A 16,349-nucleotide genomic window follows, 5' to 3' on the forward strand; every position below is an offset into this window, starting at 1 on the left:
AAAAAGTGCAGGGATTATAACCCACCCTGCCCAGCCATGATTTTACTTATCATTATTACTGAGCTTGGCACACAGTAAGTGCTTAATAGACACCAGGTATTATTTTTACTGACTTCTGTGTGCCTTTTGCATCCCTGTCAGGCTTGCTCTTGAGGTGGGGAAGATCTCGATAGGGAAGGATTTAATTAGAAAAAGAGGAGACCGGAAGAGGAGGCCACAGGTGAGGGGGTTTGGACGACATCTGGGGTAGAGAGGGGCGACTCAGAGCAGGACTCCCTCATGGAGGAGGGGGCCTTGCTAATGAAAGAATCTTTCCTGCGTCCAGGATCGTTCTGTGCCCCTGGGTCGGAGCAGCAGGGGTCTGCAAGTTCCAAATCATGAGACCACGAACATGTGGAACATTTGTATAGAAAGCAGAAATGTAACATATCTTAGTATATAAAGTTTTCCACAAAACCACACAAAAGTGCATGTTTCTCCCTGAGGTTGCCAGAGAGCTCCCTGCAGACCTTCTATCAGAAAAGGGAGGGTAAGCAGAAGTCGTTGTCCAGAAGCCATTATTTTTATTCACAGACGTTTGCTATCGGTTATGTCTGTATCCATGCTCACGTGAGGTCTTTCATAGGTGGACCTCTGGGATTTGTTTGTTACCAAAAAAATACCTTCGAGCTCCCCAGCCATAAATCCTCCCACCCTGGGGGTTCTGGGAACCCAGCTTTGCTGTTGGGGGTGTTAGGGCCCCTACCTGATGGTCAGGTGTTGGCTGTCAAAGCTAAGGAGAAGATGTGCTGTGGCCTCGCATGCAGGTGACAGGAGTCTGACCCTGTGGTTTAGCCAAAGGTTTGTTTCTCCTCCATCTTGGAGCACCAACGTGGCCTTGGAACTGTTGGTACCTGGGCACAGAGGCCAGCGTGGCCTCTCACCTATGGGATGCCAAGAGTGGGGGTTGCTGTTGCTCTTCATTTCTGTGCTCTGTGGTTGGAGGGGGAAACCCGAGATCACACACATCGGAACCCCCTGGTTTACAGGTGGGCCGCTCCCATGGCAATTAGCCTGAGAGATGGTCAAACTGACTTCCCAGAGCAGGTAGCCTTCGACTCAGGCGGGGATGGAGTAGCCCTACCTTATCTTGGAGTCCTGCGTTGGGTCTCCAGCTCAGGTCTGAGTCATCCCTGTCCTGCGGATGCCTGGTGGGCTGCCTGGCCTGCACGGCCACCTGCTTGGCTGTCAGAGCCCCTGTGATCAGCTCTGCCCTATCTGCCCTTGGGGGCCCGAGGATGCAGCAGCCTCCTCCTTTCCGTCTGGGCCCCACTGATGTCTCCGGGTGCTCCACCAAAGCCACCTTCCCCCTGGAGAACTCCCAAGCTGGCGTGAGGACCTTTTGGGGATCTCAGCCCAGGCGGCCATTGGAGACCCGTAGGCCCTGCCTCCCAGCTGGACTTTGGAGCTTTTGTGTGGGCATGTCCAGTCTGAGCCCAGGCCCTTGTGGGAAGTTAACCACAGAGTCACAGCTGGGAGGCAGGGAGGGCTGGCTGTCACCTCTCTCCCTGTCTCCCAGGATCCCTGCGGGGGCAGCCCCTCCCTGCCTGAGTCTGGCAGTCGCCCACTCCCTGGGCTCCCAAGGCCCAGCCCGGAAGCCTTAGTCATTCTCTCTGTGCCCACTTCCTCTCATCCATCCTGCTTGTTTCTGCTAATGTTTCTGAGACTTTTCTGCCTCCCCTTACCTCTCGGCCAGACAGAGACAGGATACCCTGTGGGGACCTCTGAGGGGCAGGAGGGGCTTGGGCCACTGTGGTTTTTTTCTCTGTCCTCCCCAGGTGGGTGACAGTTGCAGGTCCAGCCTTCTGTTCTGGCAGAACTTGGGATGTCGGCTCAAGGATGGAGGATCGAGGGAGGTGCCTTAAGGACCAACCGGGAACCCAGCAGCCGTCCCTGGTGACCCCAGAGCAGTGTGTCTGGGCTGACCCCTCCCACTTTCCCTGGGACTGGGCAGGGACAGTGGTCTGCTGCCCAGCCCGGGAGCACGAAGAGGGGACTCTGGCTTTCCTCTAGCATTTCTCTCGAATGATCCTCTCACCCAGCTCTGGTCTCGTTGTGGGCCTTCCTCAGGCCAGTGGCTCCCTGCCCTGCGCCCGCTGACTGAGGCTCATCTGATGCTGATAGGAGGGACAGGGATGGCGAGGCAGCCCTCTCTGTGAGCTCCGGGCTCGGGTTACAGCTGGTAAGGCACTTCCCCACGGAGCAAGGCCCCACTGAGCTGCTGACTCTCCCCTGCCTGCCTGTGTTTCCGGCCCCCAAGGCTCCCCCCAGGTAACTGCTGCGGGCTGGGTGTCACAGGGCTCAGCAGACCTTCCGTTGGGGCTGGTGGGCTTCTGGTGTGGGCGTGGCTGGGGAGGACACGATGGAGGGGAAGCCAGCTCCATGGTTGGGGAGAACGGGGGCCCTTTGTTCCAGGACTGGGCAGGAGCTCCATGGTCCCTCCCCCAGATGCCTAGGCCATGGAGGTGGTCACGGCCCACCTCATGCCTATGCCAGCCCAGGGAGCCCTGGCAGTCCTGGGTCTCCTGGGAGGGCAGCAGGCAGGGCCAGGCTGCAGGGCCGACCTGGAATGCAAACCCCAGCGTTGCCACGCTGCTCACCTAGGCTCTGCCAGTGGGCCTTCTGTTCAGGAAATAAGGGGCAGGCCAACAGCTGCAGTCCCCTTGCCGTGCTGAGTTTTGCAGGAAGCTTGCCTCCGCAGAGTGCTTGCTTGTGACGCACGTGTGTTCTTGGCAGGTGGTTCCACCTAGCTCTCCATGGACTGCGGGGCCTTCTGGGCAGTCCCCCCCTGTCTACAAACCTGTGGGACATCTGGTGCCACTGGTGGGTGATTCTGTTCGCCCAGAGAGCCTGGGTATGCTCAGCCCGGGTGTCCGCATGTGACTTTCTCAGTGGGGAGCGTGTGAGCCATCCTCTGGGTGGAGGGTCCTAGGATCTTGGGTGGACTCTCTGTCGGTTGTTCCTCCTCCCTCCTGCAGTCTCCATTTATCTGTCCTCAGCTGTCTCCTTCCCTCTCCCAGGCAGCTGCCACAAGGACCCCCCCTTCCCTCTGGGGTTTGGAATGAGATGACTTTCCTGGCTCTTCTGACAACAGTTAGTGAAGCCCTTGTCTCAGGTTGGCTGGAGAAGGCCCGGTAATTAACGTTGACCATCCTCACCTGAAAAGATTGCCTTCTCCTCAGGCCCTGCCCTGTTACAATAGTGACTCTCATTATCCCATTTTCCACATTAGGAAACCAAGGCACATTTTCCAGATTAGGAGCTTCAGCCACTTGCCTGAGACCCCACAGTTGTTAATTATCTGGATTTGAACTTGGGCGCCTGACTGCTGAGCTGTCCTAGAGGCAGGTGGACTGTGCAGGGATGAGGGGTGGAGCACTCTACCATCACTGACCATCCGGGGCTGGGGGTGGGTGGCCCCAGGGTGACAGTACCTCCAGAGTGACAGCTCCAGGGTGATGGCACCCCCAGAGTACAACCCCAGGGTGACAGCACCCCCCAGAGTGACAACCCCAGAATAACAGCCTCAGGGTGTCAGCAGCCCCAGTGTGACAGCCCCGGAATGACAGCACCCCCAGGGGGACAGAGTAGCCCCAGAGTGACAGCACTCCCAGGGTGACAGAGCAGCCCTGAGGTGATAGCAGCCCCAGTGGGCCAGCATGGCCCCCTGTCTGGACTCCTGCCTGAGGCTTTGATTGAAAGCCCAAGCCTCTTCCCCCTTGCCCTCCTGGCTGTTTCCTTTGCAAAGCGCCAAGAGCTGGAAGGAAAGAAAACCCCAGTGAGAAAGGGGAGACCCCAGTGTTCCCCCTTCTCCAGCCCCTCAGCCGCTCTGGGTTTTGAAATAAGACCCTGCTGGTCAGTGGGGTGAACAGGAACAGATGGGAACTCCTGCCTCTCTTCGGAATCACAGCTGTGGAGCCCACCGCACCCTCCCCCTGCTCGACCCAGCCCCCACCCGTCTCATCTTTCTTTCGTCTCTCTCCTCCCCCTCTGCCCTTCCCACAGGACCTGGACTGGCTGCTGCGGGTAGAACCAACAGGAAATGCTTGGCTGGGGGCGGGGGTCTGTGTTTTCTTGGTTGGGGACCTGGATGAATGGAAACTTCCCAGCCTTGTGGTCTCCTGGCCGGTTCCAGAAGGAGCAGGGAGCCCGGGCTGTCATGCCCACATCTCTGCCTGCTGCTTTTGCTCCCTACCCTGGGATGAGGTATCTGCGTGTCCCAGGTCACACTCTGTGTGTGCAGGACGGCTCCTGGCCGCCTGTTTATCGATGTTTCACTTCGGTGTGTGTTTTTGTTTTGTTAGTCAGAGTCTCACTTTACGGTCCAGGCTGAAGTGTAGTGGCATGTTCATGGCCACCACAGCCTCAACCTACTGGACTCAGAGGATCCTTCCGCCTCAGCCTTCCAAGTAGCTGGAACTATAAGCCCACGTCACTGCACCCGGCTAATTTTTTTTATTTATTGTAGAGTCGAGGTCTTGGCTTGCCAAGTTGCCCAGGCTGGTCTCGAACCCCTGGGATCACAGGCGTTAGCCTGGCTAATCTTTCTCTTTGGAGATGGGAATGGCTTCTCTCCGCTGAAGGGGGCTGAGCTGGGTGCCGAGGTGGGTCCCTGTGCCTCGGCCGGTGTCTTTCTCCGGATGCTCCTCCCACCACGCTGGGGTGCAGATTGCTAGTGGACGAGTCTAGCCCTCAGGAATCGGCAGCTGCCATGCTTAATTCACAGTCGAGACACCCTGGGCAAAGGTCCTGCCGAGCCCCATGGAGTTTTCTTTGAGTGCTTCCTGCAGGCGGGGTACTGGCTCAGTGCCGTGTGTGTGAACAGCACCAGGCTCTGTCGTGTGCTGCCTGGACGCTGTGGCCCTCCGTGACATCAGCAGGAGCCTCAGGTAGACCAGCAGGTCATCACTGACCTCAGGGCCAGGCAGGGCAGCTGGGACAGTGGTAGTGGCTGGTGGGGCTTCCTGGGAGGTCAGCCCATGGGTGTGGTTGGGGATATGGGGAGGGGAGCCTCTTGCCTTGATTCTGCTCATTACTGGTCTCTGGGCCTCCAGAGTTCTGAGTAGGGGAAGCTGGGGTGGGAGAGAAGGAGCTAGGTAGGACAGGGGGTGGTCCCTGAAACTACCTTCTCTTACCCCCAGGTCCACTTTCCCCAGGGAGTGCTCAGGGCTTGTCCAGGGAGCTGGGCTCTTGTCACATTGGCCGATAAGGGTGCTGATTCCTGATGCCAACCTGCAGAAGGAGTGCTCCCACCAGAGTGCTCCTTGAGGGGGAGGGGCTGCCCTCCTCTGTAGCTTTGTTCCTGGCTGTGCCTTCCTGCCCTCGCTTCCAAAGTGTGGCTCCAGATGGCACTGAACCATCTTCCCAGGCCCTACTCCACTCCTGGGAACCAGGTCTCTGGGGTGAGCTGCTTGTCCAGCAGCCTCCAGGTGATACTTCTGCCTGCCAAAGAAAGTCTAATAAACACTGCAACCACCTCCCTCCACCCCAAACCAATTCTTTCTCCCTTTCCTGCTGGGATCTCAGTCAGGACTAAACACCCATGTCAAGGGGCAGGTGAGACTCGTGAACTCTGAGGTTCTACCTGCATCTTGACCATGCCATTTTGTGGGAGGTGAACACACCCAGCCTTCCCTGGTGGTTTTGTCCACCGAATGCTCAGGAACCCAGTGGGGGGGGGGCTCTTCCCCCACCTCATGGTGGCCTAGATGTGGCGTTTCTGACCAGGTGACCAGATTTGTCTGTCTTGCCAGAGAGACTTCAGTGATGTGGGGCCCCTGTTGCGGTGGGAGGCCGGGTCCTTGTGGGGGTGGGAGCGGGGCTGGAAGCATTGCCCAGCGTCCCCATCTTAGTACCCCAGTCCCCGCCCCCCCCATGCCGTGGTCACGTGACCCACGCTGAGTAATCCTCCACCCTCCTCCTACAGGGAGATTCTTCCAGGGAGCCAGCTGACACATTTGGCCTCCGTTACTTGTTTTTGAACAGGAATGAAAGGAGAGAGTGAGTAAGAAAGTGTGTGTGTGTGGAGGGGGTTACAGAGCAGGGGAAGGTCAGAGAGAGGGGAGGAAAGATTCTGGAAAGTCCAGACATGTGTTCTGGAAGCAGGTGCCAGCTATGAGATCATCTGGAGGGTGGCTGTCCCGAGTCCTGCCTGGGGCCAGGAGGGGACATTCTGCCAGGGCACGGCTGCTGGAGGGGAGACCTGGGAGGCTGCCCTTGGCTCACTTTCTGCTGCTTTTGGGGCCAAGAAGATTTGTTTCCATTTTAGGGACAATGCGGGGTGATTGTCATCCACCCCCTGCCTTATTACTATTTCATGAATCATAAGTGACCACTTACTGCATACTTATGAACTCTGGGTGCCAGGCTCAGAGCTTTATGTGTTTCCAGGGATGTAGCCTTAGGATACAGTTACTGTTGTAGAGAGGAAGGGACAGAGAGGTTGAGTCATTGGCCCCAGGTCACACAGCTAGAAGTGGCCTGCCCTGGCTTTGAACATGGGGATGCTTGATGCCAAAGCCTGAGCTGATTTGGTAACGAAGCTCATGATTTCTGTTTTCAGCCTATGGTGGGACTCCTTATCCCTGTGGGAGGGTCTGTGACCCCCCTCACCGGCTGTTCCATCAGGGGATGTGGACATCTCCGTGGGTGCATCTCAGAAGGAGGGAAGGGGCTTCAGAAGGTGGGAGGGGCACAGGGAACGGGGTCCAGCCTGCTTGGACCCAACAGCTTGACATTCAAGATGCCCCTTGAGGGCGATCGGACCCCTCTGTGTCTCTGCTCCTGTGAGGGCCCCTGGCTGCCTTGCCTTGTTCCTGATCCCTCCCACTGGGCCGCCTACCCGCCCACAGCAGGCTGACGTGAGGGCCCTTGTAGGTCAAGATCATAGAGAAACTCTTTGTTGTTGATTTCTTTCTGCTTCTGTATCCTTTGGCAAGTAAGTCGTTTTATGACTCAGTTGCTTTGTCTGTAGAATGGGTTGAATAGCATCCTCCTACCTCAGAGGGTTTTTGGGAGAATCAAATGGGAGGCATTGTCCAAAAGCCGTTTGTAAATGCTGACTAGTGGTTTGCTGGGTCCCTGAGTGAATGGACATCCGGCCTTTCTCTGGAGGCTGGGTGCCGAAGACCAGGAGTTTGTGTGGACTTGACTTTCAGAAGGAGGGACTTAAGGGATACCTAGAACTTCAGGGAGGCTCAGATCTCTGCTCCGCTCAGAAGCTGAGCTGCTCCCTGGCCAACTTTGAATCCTGTAAAGAGGGGGTAACTGGGACTTACACAGAGCTGGGTGACGTCGAGTGACTACATGTGGAAGTCTATCTCTCCGTGTGCAAAGTGGGCGTGTGGCTAGAGCGAGCTTCTCACTCCAGTCCTCCCACCCCCCAGCGCTGTTCCTGGCGCCCTGCCCTCCCCTGAGCCCCACTGACCTGCACCATGTGACCCGGGCATGGGAAGATGGGCCCAGCTGTGGGAGGTCGTTCTGGCTGGGGACTGAGTGTGCAGAAGGGCCTCCCAGGAAAGCCAGCTGCACAGGAAGCTGGGCCTGCAGCCTCCGGAAGCCTCTGGGCTTTGCAGACCAGCCTCCCAGGATCTGTTGCTGCGGGGCCCTCTCCTGCCTGCAGCTGAGAGCCCTAGACCCGCAACTGTGGGTCCAGGACGGGGGATGAGACCAAGTCCACAGGGTGCTTGCCTCCCCCTGGAGTACCACTCTGACTACAGCCCTGCTTCTTCCTGGCTCCCTTTCCAGTCATGGGGATGCTGCCCTGGGGCTGCCCACACGTGGATAGAGCTTTGACCAGGTGGCCCTATACACCCTCAAGGCCGGCCTGACTTCCAGCCCTCAGGTGGAACTGTGTCTACCACCTAGGAACTGGAGGCTCAGCTGAAGGACCCTCCACTGCCTCTTTCTCTGTCCCCTAGGAAAGGCAGAGTCCTCAGGCCCCTGCCCCCAGGGGTCTGGTGCACACATTGAGAGGAAAGGGAGTTCGTCTACCCACCCATCCACCCACCCATGAGCTCTCCATCCACCTACCCGTCTATCCACTGCCCACCCATCCATCCATTCATCCACCCACCCACCCGCCTGTCCATCCCCTTGTGATCAGGCCACCCACCCATCTGCCGGTTGGTTGGCCTGGCTCTGCCTTACCCTTGCCTGTGGTCTTACACAGGTCCAGGCCCCCTGGAGCTGCGGGTCCTAACCCATCATGGAGGAGAGACTTCTGTGAGGGCCCAGCAGGGCTCTGTGCAGGGCTGGGATGCATCCATGGCTGTGAAACGTTCAGGCTCTGCCTTCAGAGAGGCGCTGGGACATGGAACAGAGTCAGGATGAACAGAGGTCCTGGCCTGGGAGGATACCTCTGCGCACGCTACCAGATTTCAGGCCTCCCTCTATCAGGGAACAGCACCCTGGCCCCTCAGTTGCCTGGGCCTGAGGTGCTAGGAATCCCCCTCATCTTAGTGTTGTCCAGGATGGCCAGCATGGCCCCTGTGCAGCATGCTCCCTGCAGGAGCATAGCACGTGGGTGTAAGGGCACCCCCTGGGGGTGTGCAGTGGCGGGACCCCGCGAGTCTGGAGCCCCTGTGAGTTCCTGAGTGGAGACTCCTGAGTCACCCCTCCTCCCCCAGCTTAAACCTTCCCTGGGCACCTGCTGTACTTGGGACCCTGACTCCTTGTTGGGTGGTGGCCAGAGAGGTCTAATGTCATCTGGCCCCTCCCCTCGTCCCTGCTCACTGGCGTCTGGCCCCCTGGCCTGGCTGCTACCGGGACACAAAGGCGCATCCTCACCACAGAGCCTTCACTTGCTTCTGCCCTCCTGGGAAGTCCCTCCCCACATCTTCTCCTGACTGCCTCATTCGGGGCCCTTCTTAAATGCCACCATCTTAGGGGTCTTCCCTGTCACCTCGGCTAAACCAACCCTCCATGCCCATAGGTGGCTTTTTGTGAGGTATGGATAGGTACCCGAGAGTCTTGTCATTTATTAGTTCACGTGCCCTCCCTGAGGGCAGGGGACACTGGCTTATGTCATGGATGCCCAGTGAATGGCTGTTGAGCACTGGGGGAGCGTCATGTACTTGGAACAGTCAGGAGACTTCCTAGAGGAAGTGGCACTGGAAAGTGGAGGTTTGTTTGGATGCAGATATTAGGATGGGGGCAGAGGGGCATTGCTGCAACTTGGTGACAGCCACACGCAGCTATGACATTGCTCTGAAATGGGCTGCCCATGGATGGAGCTAAGAAAGAGAGTCAGGTAAGGAGTCCCTGTGCTCTGGAGTCCTTGGGAGACTGAGCATTCATGAGGGCTGGTCAGCGTGGGATGGCCTTGTCTGCCGGGCCACTGGAGCTGGATCAGAAGCAGGTTTCCTGGAAATGTGGGCGATGGTGTTTCTGGGGACTGATCCAGCATTGACAGATGGGATAGGACAGAGGAGAAGGGACAGAAGCGCCCCGAGGCTCCAGGAAGCTGAGTTAGGGTAGAGCCCTGGGAACAGAGAGCGTAGAGTGAGTTCCAGAAGCCCTCAAGGAAGAGCTGGCCGGAGCTGGGTTTTCCTGTTGCCACGGGAGATGCCCGGCCTCCCCTCCCGCAGTCCGCCTGGTTCTGGCTGTCGGCTACACCGCGTGATGTGGGGATAGCTCTCCTCCCTTTTGGCTGCAGCTGCCTAACCACTGTGTCGAGAAGGATTCTGAGGCCAAGAGGAAGAACTTCTGCAATCGATTGGCCCTGTGGACCCTGGGGGAGGGAAGGACAGCAGGGTCCCCCCAGGGGTCTGCTGTTTGCTGTCCCCAGCCTCTGCCTGCCTGCGGGCCATCACGCTACCTGTGTCTTGCCCCGGTCCTGGTAGGGAGCCCATTGGAGCCCATCGGGGCTGTCAGAACACGAGCAGACCAGACTGGGGAGATGGTGCGCTGGAGAGCACCCCAGGCCGAGTCATCCTGAGCCTTGCCAGAGTCACTCCTTGGAGCAGTCCTGCCTGCGTATCATGTCAGAGCGCCCTGACCCACGAGGGACCTGGCGCTCACCCTGAAAGGAAAAAGAGCCCACCTGTCAGTGCCCCCTCCCCAAGCCCAGCTGCCTTTTAGTTTGATCTCATTTGTCATCATGATTGCTGTCCTCACCCCACGGCCACCAGGTAACATGCATGCCGTATAACCCTCACAGAAGCACAGAGAGGCTGAGTCGCTGGCCTATAGTCACACAGTAGGATTTAGCCAGATCTCAAACTCCAGGGCCTTTACAGGGCTTCGGGCAGGATGCTGGCAAGGAAGCATGATAGGAGGACTGTCCCACCCTGCACAGAGCTCAGGGAGGGTGACACAGTGACCCTGTGCAAGCCAAACCGTTGACAAATTGTGAGCAGCCACCTACACACAGTCTCGTGTGGAGGTGTAGGCTCTGAGCTGCGTGCACCCACTGTACCCACAGGCAAGTCAGGTGACCTTGGGTGTCCTCCAGAGCCATTCAGCTTCCCTATCCAGGAAAAGAGAAACCAGGGTTCCTACCTCCAAGCTGCAGTGGGGAGACACATTCCAGATCTAGGGACAGCTGGCCTGTGTTGCCGACTTGGAGGGGTTACTCGGGCAGGCAGACCCTCAGAGGCCGTTTGAGGTAAGCTGTGTTGCTGCACCCTCGCATTGCAGACACAGCCCAGAGAGGTTAGGGCACTGACCCTGGGTCACACAGAGGGCAGTGCTGCAAAGGGGAGGGTACGCTTCCCAGCTGGTGGGGCTCAGTCTTGTGTGAGTATTCAGTAAGCATCTACTTTGTGCCTGGCACCGTGTAGGTGCAAGAAAGGAGGGAGGTCGGAGTCACATCTGGGTCCAGGTGCCGATAGGCAGGTTGTTCAACTACTGAATGTGTCTTGTCTGTAAATTGGGGACAAGTTTGGGGAATTTAATTGGGGTGATGTAAGAAGGAGACTCGTAGCCCTGGGCACACAGTGGGTATATAATAAGTAGTAAGTCCTGCTTCTGATCAGTGTCAGCTGCGCCTCAGAGGCCATCAGCGGGCAGGCATGGCGGCGTTCCTGTAGCCCTCACCCCCTCCCACCTGATTGTGGCTGTGTCTCAGCCCTGTGTCCTCCAGCAGGTGTGGAGGCTGAGCTCCGGAATGGGTTGGGGCCGGATCTGCGGCTCCTGAGGCTGGCCCTTGATGAGAGGCAGTCACAGGTGGAGAGGCTCGCTGACCCTGACCGTGCCGATCCTGTCCCCCGCGGGCCACCTGACTGGGAGGTGTGCTGGCCCCCACAGGCTGCTAGGAGGGGAAGTCACCGGACACCCGGGCTGCGTTTTAGCTCCAATTGTGTTAGTGGAGGGGCTGGGGGCTGATTGCGTTGTGAGGGTGTTGATGGAGAACCAGAGGGGACATTGAAAAAGGCCAGGGGGCAGCGAGGGGAGGAGGTGGGAACCTGCTTCTCTGTTTTCTGAACTGTGATGGAAAGGGGTGGCCTCTCAGGGAACATGTCTGGGGACAACTCCTTGCTGGGGAGGAAGGGTTTGGGATACCGTGTGGAGTTGCTGGGGATGGGGACGTGGGCTGGGGGGTGCAGGGTGCGGGAGCTGACGAGAGTGGGCTGGCTAGCCTGTTTTCGAGTGAGTATCCTGTGTGGTGGGACCGGAAGGAGGTCCAGAGACAGGCAGCTGTGCTCAGGGCCACACAGCAGGTGGGGCCAGCCTCGCGGATGGGAAGGGCAGGCTTCGGGCACCCACCGTTTGCTCCAGGGCCTGGGGCTCACCTCCAGAGCGGCTGGTGGTCTTGGCAGTGCTGGCCGCTGGTGGAGCGAGGACCCCTTACCCCTCAGGCCTGGCTGCGTGGCACAGGTGCTGTGTCCCATTCTGCAGAAGTGGAGAGCGAGGCTCAGACGTCAAGAAGCCTGCCCAGGGCGGTTCCAGCACCGTGTGAGGACCTGGGCTCGAGCTGCGGTCCCAGAGACCTGGCGGGTCACAGTGGGGATGGCCTTTTGCAGGGGAAGGGACAGGATGGACCCCGGGGTGGGGGCGTCTTTTCAAAGCGCCTCACACTGTGAACATGCCCTGCAGGGCCCTTTGTTGGTTTTCCATCCTGACCTGGACAGTGGGCAAGTGTCCCCTTTCCCTCCTGCTGCAAAACTGGAACCCCCACACCTGTAGCTCATAGTTGTCAAATCCTTCTGATGCTTCTGGGTTCTGTGGGCTGCCACATCTGCTTCCACAGGGCAGATTCCAAGGGTGGGCTCTGGTGGGATTAACCACGGGGTATCCGTCCCAGAGGAGCTCATTCACGCCCAGTCTTTCCGCGCCGGTCCCAGCCAGTCTCATTTCGTGGCCAGATGAAGGGTACTGTGATTCTGGAGACAGGAGCTGGGCCCGGGTGCGGCCACCCTCCCATCCCCCGATTCTGGCTCACCTCCCCACCCTGGCAGTACGGCACCTTCCCCTCCTTGGCCCACTCAGTGCTCCACCCCTGGCTTCCTTTCTCCAGCAGTGGCCGGTCAGTAGGGGGCAGTGGAGGCCTCAGAAGTCCTTGGAGAGGACTCGGCCAGCAGAGATTTGCAAATTTGTCCCTGGAAAGTCTCTCTTGTCACATCCCCTGCGGCCCCCTCCCCGCTAACATTCTTCCTGGGGTTGTCATACGACCGGGGCAGAGGAACCCCACCAGGCTATGGAGCAGGCAGGGCCTTGTTGACACAAACCCTGGCTGAACCCACAGGCTCCCCGCAGCCAGCGACTGATGGCTGGAACCGGGAGGTGACCTCCCAACAGGGGCCCGTGGAGAGCCCACCACACATACTACTCTGGGCGCCTGGGCCCAGCTCTGGAAGAGGAACTGGATCCGGGCCCCTCGGAGCTGCACCGGAAAGACCCCAGCTCCTTGCTGGCTGACAACTCATGGGAACTTTCCATCCTCTTGGCCAGGCAGTGCCAGGGGCTGAGTCTAGAAGTGCCAAGAAGAACATCTTCCTGATTGAAAAACAACCTCTATCTTTTGTGATTTTAAAAATCACGTGTACTCCTGACAAAAAAATTTAATTAGAAGATAAAATGATCAATAATGATTGCATCCTATAGAATTAAGCACCGTTAACCTGTGGGTGCTTTTTTGGGGTCTTTTTTTCTATGTATTTACTTAATACATTTTTTTTTGGAATTGGAGTCTCACTCTTGTCGCTCAGGGTGGAGTGCAGTGGCACGCTCACAGCCACCACAGCCTCCACCTGCTGGACTTAGCCGATCCTTCTGCCTCAGCCTTCCACGTAGCTGGAACTACAGACGCGCGCCACCACGTCCAGCTAGTTTTTGTGATTTATTGTAGCGACGAGGTCTCACCAAGTTGCCCAGGCTGGTCTCAAACCCGTGGGCTCAGGCAATCCTCTCGCCTCGGACTCCCAAAGTGCTGGGATTACAGGCTGAGCCACCGTACCCGGCAATACATTTTTTTTTTAAAGCGATGTCTGGGATCCAACACAGCTCCCTACCTGGTACGAGAGTGCTACCTCCCTTGGGGATGTACATTCCCTCCCTCTTTGCTTGAGTCTTGCCTCATAAAAGGATTGGGATAAATTGCTGTAAGGGTACAGGATGTTAACAAGCCATCTTGTGGTGGGTGGGGCTCAGAAGTAGACTGGGGAGTTTTCAGCAGAGCTGGGGACCCTGGCTGGGCATGGGAGCTGGACAGTGGGCTCCTTGAATGCTTCTCTCTAGGTGAATGTTTCTCTCATGGGGTGTCTGTGAGGCTGTGTGAACGAGAGCCGGGCTGGGAGTCACCCTACCTGGGCTCCAGCCCTGGGCGCCACCCTTCCTGGCAGCATGACCTTGACTAATGTGCTTAACTATGTCCCGCTCTGTAAAATGGCCTGATAGAAATGCCCACTCATGAGGCTGTGATAAGAAACAAACTCCCTCCTCTATTGACAGGCTTCATTCATTTGTTCATTCATTTATTCACTCGCTGAGGCTTCCTCTGTGCCAAACCTGGCACGGAGAACTGGGGGTAGAAAGACAGGAACTGTGCGCTGCTCCTTGAGCCTGAGTTTGCAGTAACAATGTTGACCGCCGGGCTGTCCCACTACCCCCTCCTTGGGGGCGTGAGGATCGTGGACTGAAGACCAAGGAGTACAGCTACATGTGAGGCACTGGGACCAGAGCCCCAGTACTCGCTCAGCTGCAGCTTTTCTTGGTGTTGCTGTTCTGAGAAAATTCTAGTGTCGTTGCTGTTCTGAGAATATTCTAGAGTCTCGAGACACTGATGACCGTAGATGGAACGCTTTTTCTGGAAGCCACCAAGAGCTGACCACTGTGGCAGCCGAGAAGAGTTGCTGATTGGTGAGCCACAGCCAGACCTCAAGCCCCATTCTCACCGGGAGAACGGCCCCGGAATCCCTCTCCCAGGGCCTTCTGTCTCAGGCTCTGAGCAGGGTGCCAGGTGGGGCTGGTGGTGTCCAGCTCTTTACAGGTGCTGATTCAAATTGGAGACCCCTGTCCCATGTGTGGGGCTTTCTTTCCCTCCACACCAGCTGCTCAGACGGGATGCTTTTGGCCTGAGGAACAGAAAACACGACTCAGAGCGGCTCTGAAGTGTTTTTTTGCACAAAGTAAGATGCCCTGAACCCAGGCTGCTCAAGGATACCATAGCAGCCTCTCGGTCCGGCCACCCCAGCTGTGGCAGCCCCCACAATCACAGGATATCACAGCCACATTCTAAGGAAGGAGGGTCTTGCTTCCTGAGAGCCAGGAAACCCTTCCAAGAAGCCCCTCACGGCCTTCCCTCTGGGTCACCGGGTGGCCTTGCCCCCTGGCCACTGGCCATTGCCTGAGATCCTACTTGGTGCCTTCTGCCACATGGTAGCCCCAGCAGAGCAGAACGAGGGATCTTTAGGACAGAGTGGGGCTGGATATGGGGAACCACCTGCAGTGACTGCTCAGGTGACCGACCCTCCTTTAGTCGGGGCAGCAGGAAGATGTCCTGGCCCCTAAACCCATGACATCCCTACCCAGCCTGCTACCCTTCACGGCCATGCTGGAAGCAGCATCCGCGTCCCCTGTGCTGACCTGTCTCATTGTTGGGCCCTCGACAGGGTGTGGGTAACCCTGCAGGAAGAGGGAGGGGAGGCTGGGGCTGTCCACGGCGCCTCGTTCTCCGCTAGCCAGGCCAGGAGTGCACCCCTGTCCTCTCCCCTCTGCGGTCCCTAGCCCACTCTCTGGACCCTGTTGGTTTTCCTTCTCTGTCTCTCTCCGGCCCTCCCCGTATGGTACTAATTAAGTCCTTCCGCCACTGGTGGATGGGCAGAGAGGGGAGCTCGCCGTGGGACTTCTCCGTTCCCAGCACAGAGTCTTCTGGCCTCCACAATGGGGGATTTGGGGTGCGTTTCTGGTGTATCAGGAGTGCTCAGCTGCGGCTGTACTGCTTGTATATTTTTCATGTTTCTTTCTTGTGGTCGAAGGCCCTGGGTTTGGCATTTGGGGCCGGTGCCCTGTGCGTGGGTCTCCAGGAGGTCTGCAGTGGGAGAAGCAGGGCCCCTCCCCCTCATCTTGCCAGCTCCCCTTTGGCCTGCTTTCTGTAGGGGTCCGCTAGTCTGTGGCCGTGTAGCCTGGCGATGAGACGGGCCGGGCTCGGGCTCCAGGCCCAGCTCTGGCCCTTGCCAGCTGTGAGGGCTGGGGCACCTGACCTGCCCTCCCTGTGCCTCTGTTCACCTTGCAGGGCCTGCAGGAGCATCACAAGAGCTTTTGGAAGGGCCCGCCTGCGACCGGTGAGAGGGTTTGCTGGTGCCGGTGTAAGGTCTTCGTTGCTCACACATCTTGCAGCCCTTCCCCTTGGCCCACTGACCCACTTGCCCATGATCCCATGCCAGACAGGCCTGCTAGCTCTGAATCTGCAGCAGATTTCCTCACCAGTTGGCTGAGTGGTGTGACAGGTGGGCGGCACGGCCCCACCGGCCTGCGGGGACCCTCTGTGGGCTGCAGATGGCCCCAGCAGCACCTGAATCGCAACCCCTCTCATTCCATTGAGCCAAAAATCCAGGGCGTTTCTGGGCACACCCACCCTGGATGGGAGGGTGGGTATTTGCTCTCACTTGTTTGGAGGTAGGAGTGGAAGCGTGGGTCTGGTGAGGACAAGGAGAGACGGGTCAGTCTTCTTGAATCTAGACAGCAGGCGGCAGACCTGGGCCTCATCCCTAAATCAGAAGGGTGGGTTGGTCACTGTACTCCAGCTGCGGCCACCATGGCTGGGGGGACGAGGGGGAAGGAGGGCTGCAGAGCAAGCAGGGATGCTCCCTCGCCATCTGGCAGGGTGCCAGGCAGTCAGGGCTGGAAGGTCTCTTGTGAACAGCAGGGAT

At 58.1% G+C, this 16,349-nt stretch overlaps 1 protein-coding gene across 2 annotated transcripts in view; it reads left to right on the forward strand.

Annotated features, from left to right (window-relative positions):
* Positions 1-16,349, forward strand: part of SEPT9 (septin 9) — a 113,266-nt gene that overhangs the window by 38,498 nt on the left and 58,419 nt on the right. The gene's annotated exons all lie outside the window — the stretch shown is intronic.

This window comes from Carlito syrichta, unplaced genomic scaffold (genome assembly GCF_000164805.1).
Source record: "Carlito syrichta isolate Samal-C Ts95f unplaced genomic scaffold, Tarsius_syrichta-2.0.1 Scaffold303116, whole genome shotgun sequence".
Classification (NCBI taxonomy): Eukaryota; Metazoa; Chordata; class Mammalia; order Primates; family Tarsiidae; genus Carlito; species Carlito syrichta.